Source organism: Neopsephotus bourkii, unplaced genomic scaffold (genome assembly GCF_033783945.1).
Source record: "Neopsephotus bourkii isolate Nb327-2 ecotype Australia unplaced genomic scaffold, CSIRO-AGI_Nbou_v1 NB_740, whole genome shotgun sequence".
Lineage (NCBI taxonomy): Eukaryota > Metazoa > Chordata > Aves > Psittaciformes > Psittacidae > Neopsephotus > Neopsephotus bourkii.
The window spans coordinates 705,467-712,986 of NW_026901238.1; the positions used below are offsets into that span (position 1 = coordinate 705,467).

Consider the following 7,520-nt stretch of genomic DNA (forward strand, 5'->3'; position numbering starts at 1 on the left):
AAAGACAAAGCACCTCCTAATCCTCAAATGAAGAATCCCACACATGTCCCAGAGGTCTTGCCCAGAAAGCCTCCCTGCACATACCCTGAGGCACTGAGAAGATGATGCCTGGGCAGTACATGGAAGTAACCATGATATGGAGGAAGGCAAAAGCATCAACTCTAGGCATCTCCTCTGTTCAGGGGCAAGCTGAAGCACTACGGGTGTGCATGAAAACACTTTAGAGGCAAAAATGACTGTGTCTGTACTAGGAACATTAGCATAGCCTCATACACTGTGCCTAGCTCATGCCAGGTTTCAGGGCTTCAAAGGAAGGGGAAATAGTCTAATACACAAGAAATCAGACACAGCTCAGACTGATTCGTCTCTAAAGCTGGCCACTGGAAACACCGGGGCATTACCTTTAATATCCAAACTCACAACTCTTGCAGGCATGTTGTTGGGCTGCCAGAGGAGATCATAGAGAAAAAACCTGACACATAAAAGGCCATCACTGCTATTCGGTTTCTTGAGACTGTGTTTGCACCCCAGCCAGAGAATTACCAGTGCTCAAAGCAGTGCATTGCAAGTGAGGGATCATGACATTCCCATTTTAGTTTGCAACGTATTTCAAAGAGGATCTCAAAACATTAGAAAAATTACAAATGGTCAAGAGGAAGGGAACCACTGCTCAATTAATCTGAAACCAAGAAATATGATCATAATTCATTCTTTTCCTTGGATGAACCAAGATGCTGCATCTCCAAGGGCAACATGAAAACAGACCAATGACACACTGGAATCATTTGAGATGTACTTCAGATCTGTGCTTTGACAGCACAGGAGCTGGTAGCTCAGCAGCATAAAACCCCTGAGCAAAACTGCTGGGGGTCTTGGTCCTTCCCAGTGCAAGGAAGTGTCACTGTACAGAAAGGGAATCCTCCAGGAACATCTCTGTGCTGAGCCCCTTCCTGCTCAGGGAACCTCCAGTGCAGGGAAGCAGCTCCGTGTGAAGCAAGGGGTGGAAAGGGGCAACTCCACTAGGGGCTGTTCTCAGAGAGGAGTGCTTTCCTTACTGCAGGAGCTTTTACCCCATGCAGGCTTTTTAAAGAGTCTTTACATTGCCTTATTAGCATGCCTTGCTTGGTTGATGCAGATGGAAGTGATACTGGTGACATGGACACATTAGCATTTAATGTCAAGCTAATTACTGACAAACCTTTCATATTCATAAGTGTATTTTAAAGACACACATTGAGTGATGAGACAAGAAAGCAGAAGAGATGAACCAGAGGGAAGTGAAAGGAATATGTGTGATCAAACATGTATGTAAGAAAATGAAAAATTAGAAGTTGTTATGTCCCTCCTTCCTGTTTTGTAATCCAGGGTTTGAGGCTGGGGATGTCTTTTTATCATTTAAAAAATGGGATTTTCAAATAAACTGTTCTGAAGCCTGAAACTGTGCATGCTTCATACATAGCCTTGGGGGGGGGGGGGGGGGGATTATTTTAAGTGAGGAAAATTGCCTAAAAATCCTTGTGCTTCATAGAAATGTTATGCCTGCTTACTCACCTTTCTGTTTTGTTTCATTGGTGGTAACCCTAATTTTAACTAAAAGCATGGTGATCCTCCTACATATATGAGAGAAAACTCTGAGAGAAGATTATAACACAGTAGAGACAAATCCTAAGATACATCTTTTGTCAGTGACACAAATGAGAAATAAATATTTGTGAGTTTTACACACAGCATAATTATGGCTCTTCACAGATTCTTTCTGATTCAAGAGCAATTAAACTCTGGGCATGGGAGCACAGAGTGGCATTACCCCAGACCTCAGAAACTGTCAGGGAGGGACTGGAGCATTGACAAGCCCTATGGCTGGACAGAGGCCTGTGGCAGCCCAATCCCTCCTTCTCACATACCCTCCTTATCCTCAAGATGTTCTGCCAACTTTCAGCAGCCTGCCCCTGTCCTCAGGGATATCAGCCCCAAGCCCACACCAAAGTGACTAAAACTGGAAGCACATGCAAGCCCCCAAACCATCTTCCTGCTTTCAACTGTCATGTGCAGATCCTGTTATAATGCAGGAGCTAAACAATATCATAACATGTCCAGAATAAAGCATTTTGAATAGCCTAGATGCACTGTAATATGGGAAGCTAGTATCTTGTAATCTTTAAATTACTGCTGTAATTGCTACCAGTCTCAATTGGCCACAGTAATCATCCTTGGCTTCTCTTAAACTCTTTGGCTTAAACAAGGTCAGTGCTTTTCCATACCAGCAATAAGACAGGGTTTTGCACTGCAGCTCTCTTAATCAAGTAGTTGCACTTTGCAACCAAAAATATAGCTCTTGACTCAGTATGAATCTGGAGGCAGCTTCTCTGCAGCACAGCTGTTTAAGCTGCAGTGCCATGCTGGCCATAGCATCTCTGCAGGGAAGCAAGAACTTGGATTTGGAAGTTTCAAGGGGTCTGGCTGTGAGCTGCTCCAGCTACTAAATAAACTTCTAGCATATTTTCCCCAGTATTTCTTCTTCCTGTCTTTAACACATTTCTATTATGTTTTAATTCATGTGTGAGCCATGCAGATTAAAGCCTCTTGGAGTAGCACATATGAGCATCCCAACTGGAAAGTGAGGGTGACAGAAGGGAGGAGGGGAAGGATTGCTGCTCCTGGAGCACAGATATTAGGAAGAAGTTCTTTCCAGTGAGTGTGGTGAGGCACTGGCAAAAGTTGCCCAGAGAAGCTGTGGCTGCCTCGTCTTTGGCAATGTTTAAGGCCAGGCTGGATGGGGCTTGAAGCGACCTGGTCTAGTGGAAGATGTCCCTGCCCATGGCAGGGGCTTGAAACTAGATGGTCTTTAAAGTCCCTTCCAACCCAAACCATTCTGGGATTCTATGATACATGGGGCTGGCCAGTCCAGGGAATACCAGGAGCTCCTCCCAAGCAGACCCTAGGGAGAGGGGTCAGTGCAGTCCACGTCCTGAGCTTGCCCCATCTCCAGCTTTGGGTATGGACCCTCGCAATTGCTGTTGGGCAGAGGGGATCTGTAATGTGTCTTAAGTGCTTAGGGGTGGGAAACGGCACAGGAAACACCTGCACAGCAGAGAAACCCTTCAAACCCTTTAAACTCCTCACCAGGTGTACCCTGCATACCCTGCCAGCACTCCTCCTCTTGCCTGTGTATAATATACAGAATGTTGCTCTTCACCATACAGGGTAAATCACATAAAAACACGTTATGCCAATCTTTGTATCCTGACTCATGCAGGGAAGGAGAGTGATTATACTCAAGCAACCTTGAGCTATCTCCTGAGACATGAAGCTGTACACAAGTTATCCTCCCGTATGCTGAAAGTTCCTGAAATGAAAAGTTTTATAACCTCAAAAGTGAAACTGTCACCAGATTTGGAGAACAAGAACCAAGCTTTACTTAGGAGATCACTGTCCGGGTGACAGATTAATGCCTTTCTGGGTTCATGTGCAAAGTAACAGAAAAGGAATTTAAAAGGAATGGAAACAATACATAAGTTTTTACAAATTGCCAGACATACCCTTTTAATTCAAAACTCTAAATCAATGAATTCCCAAATTCTGATAGTCTTCATGGACAGAAGGTGGATGTAATTCCTTAACTATGTCTATCTCAGGAAGCAAAAATTGTAAAATCTAAAATAGGAAAGTAGAAGATACTTGCAGAGCCAAGGAGCTCTCAGTACAATTTAGAACAAACCCATGCAAGTTATACTTTACAAGCTCGTTAATGTCATAATGAATAAACAGAACAAAACAAAACAAAAAAAAAAGCCCAGAGTATATAGCTTTAAACATTACATTCTTCAGACCAGTTTTGAAATTCTCAGAACAGCATTAAAGTCTTCTGCTCAGTGCAGTGGCTCATGCTCATGGTACTCATGCTTCATTGAATAGCTTAATTCATCACCAACAGTTCATCAAGGCCTCTTAAATTTATCTTAATTTTTAAAGTCTTTAAAAACTATTGTTAAGCAGTGAACCTTCTCAGCCTTTCAGAACTCCCTTTAGTGGAAAGGAACATTGCTGCTGTAACTTAGAATCATGTCCAGAATGTAGTGCACGCTTCTTCCTACATTAGGTTTTGTGAAGGTAGCATTTGCAGCTTTGTTTTCCCTACAGATCAGAATATTCTTAGTCATAGTTTTTATTAAAAAAAAGACAAAAAAAAAAAAAAAAGAAAACCCCACCAAAAAAACCCCACCTTCAACCAACCAAATAAAAAACACACACAGAAAAAAACAAACCTTCATTGAAATCCTACTTTCTGTTTTTCAGTGAGTAAAACTACTGACTCTGCACACTCCATTTTAAAAATAAATGTCCTCCGGTCATTTGTGTTTGTGCCCACAGGTTTCCTCTAAAGCATTTTATCCTAGGTGTATATGGAGCTGCTGCTGTTTTAACCTAATAATTATCATATAAAATGCTTTCTGATGACAAATAGCAGTGTAAAGACAAGTTCCATACGGGAGCTCACTTCCAAAAGAAAGCAGCAACGAACACTTTCAAGGACAACTCTTTTGGATGGTTTGTCATCCGTCACCTACGGAGTTGGTCTCTGCACTCCTGCATGCTGTGCTGCTGCTCCTGGCCACTTGAGGAGTCCCAGCATAACCAAACCAACCAGCCATTTTTAAAAACAAAATCCCCTCCATCTAAGGATCTAACATCTCACAACTAACATCCTCCTGATGCAAGTGTTGGCCACGTCCCCTTTCACTGTGCCAGGTAGGGGAAGTGAAGCTGTGCTGCCTGCCCAGGGGATGCTAGTGACACTAGGGGATCGTTTCTCGCAGGACAGCACTTCACCCCTGCCATGGCTGAGCTACCTCTGCCCCCATCCCTCTGCCCCCACTGCTCCTCACTGTTTGGTGTCATCTGCAAAGCACAGTAAAGGAGATGTTTCCAAAACAAGATGCATCCTCTTGCTGCTGCCACTCCAAAACACACACTCTGTTCTCATAGCACCAGCAGAGGGAAGCAGTCTGGGAGGAAGAGGAGGGATGCTGACAATCACAATCACTGCAGCATGCTTCTGCCAAGTTACTGGAACAAAAGCCTTCACAGAAAGTTTTTTGTCAAAATAATACTTTTGGGGTTAGACGATGATCTTTCAATTAATTTCCCAGTAATTAAGTGAATTCTAATGTTTATTATTGTTTTAAAGTGAGTGCTATATTGATTCAAATTCACTCTTGCTTTCGCCCACTTTGACTGAAATTCAACAGGCAGGTGTGGCATCACTGAGGCAGTCTCTCAGAGTCCATCTAGAGAATCCAACGATCGGAACTTCATTCCCTCTAAGGAGGTGTGCTATCCAATAGTGACCTCACCTTAGAAGGGTTCTCTACCTTGTTCAGAGATATTATATCCTTCATGCTTATTCTCTCAGTTTGCATCCTGCACTATCATAAGAAGCTCCAGGACCAAGAAAGCAATTTAAGGAATCCTGAAAAGCTTTGGATTGTATTTTTAAAGACAAACCTCCAGCTTCCTCACAACTTAGCAGAACACACTGCATTGCAGTAGTGCCACAGTCTTACCAGTGCTTTAGCTTTGATCCTGACCCAAAGACTCAACTTCCCAGCTTGGCTCCAGACTAGCTTCATCCCTGAGGAACAGTCTGGAGAAAAAGGACTGGCGGACAGCCCATCTGTACCACTGCTAAACCTTGCCTTTGCTCAAGACCAAGCCTTGCAGTAGGGAGTCATGGGAAAAACACTGGGGTAAAAAAACAAAGAATATAAGAGCAAGTGCAGTAGATTCTCGTACTGAACCTATTCCTTGGTGTGATCACAAGAGGATAATGTTAAGACAGAGATAAAAGACCATATGGGTTAGTGACAAAAGATATTACATAACATGCTCATATCTGCATTTTTAGTCTCTAAACCAAGTAGCTATGTTGGATATTTTAGTTTTCAGCTTGAAATAGTGGAAAGGCAGACCTGCTCCTCTGTTTTCCTATTTTACAGCTTCCATCATTTTATCATGTAAGAGTTTCAACTCAAATAACTGGCTAGTTTGCCTGTCTATGTCCAGTTTCAGATTATTTACCTGTAGTGAAATTTCCCCATCTTCATCCCTCCCTCCCTCTGAAATTTCACATACATTTGCAATTCAGGAGAGCTTTCAAGTCCTTTCTAAAGGATTTATTAAGTGAATAAATTAGGCAGAGACAGCACAGGGAAGTACTTTTGTGTATATTGGCATTTTATGTTTTATATGCTCAGTCAGAGCTTAGTAATTATCACCATTTAATATTTATTTAATGCACATCCTATGCTGCTTCACTGAGGAGCTTGTAGAATAGAACTTCCTTCTCTCCTTTGCCTCCAGCTACTTCACTAGCAAGCTCATAAAATCCAGACAATGTAAAAAGACAGAAAAAGATTCTTTTAAATAAGCAGTCTTGCCACCATGCCCCATAAGAGAGTGGCTGCTGCTGAAATGCACAGCTTTCCATTTCATAGAATCATAGAATCCCAGAATGGCGTGAGTTGGAAAGGACCTTAAAAAAAGCTCATCTAATTCCAACCCCTGCCAGAGGCAGGGAAACCTTTCATTAGGCCAGGTTGCTCCAAGCCCCGTCCAACCTGACCCTGAACACTGCCAGGGATGGGGCAGCCACAGCTTCTCTGCGCAACCTGTGCCAGTGCCTCACCACACTCACAGGGAAGAACTTCTTTTTAATATCTAACCAAAATCTACTCTCTGTCAGTTTAAATCCATTCTACACCTATATGCCTCTCCAGCTTTCTTCTTGGCCTCTTTAGGCACTGGAAGGCTAATCTAAGGTTTTTTAATTCCCTGCTGCTTAGCTCCTGAGACTAGATGCACTTTCAAGCACCCTGACCTTTGTTGTAGAAAGAGCTGCTCCTCAGCTTCAAAGACTGATAGCCATGGCATACACAGAGAGGGATGGTATATGTGGCCTGTTCTGGCCACTTCATCTCCTCCACCACAAACAGCTGACATGCTGAGGCTTTGACCAGCAGAGGACTCTGAACTTTGCTGCCTAGAAGTGAAGGGCTTTCTCATTTGAAGGACATATAACAATACAATTACAGAATCAAAGAATCATAGAATACTTCAGGTTGGAAAGGATCTTAAGATCATCTAGTTCCACCGCCCCTGCAACAGGCAGGGACACCTCACACTATACCATGCCACCCAAGGCTCTGTTAAACCTGGCCTTGAGCACCGCCACGGATGGAGCATTCACAACTTCCCTGGGCAACCCATTCCAGTGCCTCACCACCTTTACAGTAAAGACCTTCCTCCTTATATCCAACCTAAGCTTCCCTGTTTAAGTTTTAGTCTGTTACCCCTTGTCCTGTCACTGCAGTCCCTAATGAAGATTCCCTCCTCAGCATCCCTATAGCCCCCCCCTTCAGATACCGGAAGGCTGATATGAGGTCTCCACACAGCCTTCGCTTCTCCAGGCTCAACAGTCCCAAATTTCTCAGCCTATCTTCATACGGGAGGTGCTCCAGTCC

General features: G+C 43.4%; 1 long non-coding RNA gene across 1 annotated transcript in view; it reads right to left on the bottom strand.

The window, feature by feature from the left end:
• Positions 1 to 7,282, bottom strand: part of LOC133212796 (uncharacterized) — a 233,388-nt gene extending 226,106 nt beyond the window's left edge. The window contains exon 1 of the long non-coding RNA XR_009725612.1: positions 7,232 to 7,282. This is a non-coding gene — a long non-coding RNA (uncharacterized LOC133212796). The remainder of the gene's footprint in view (positions 1 to 7,231) is intronic.
• Positions 7,283 to 7,520: the final 238 nt, after the last annotated feature.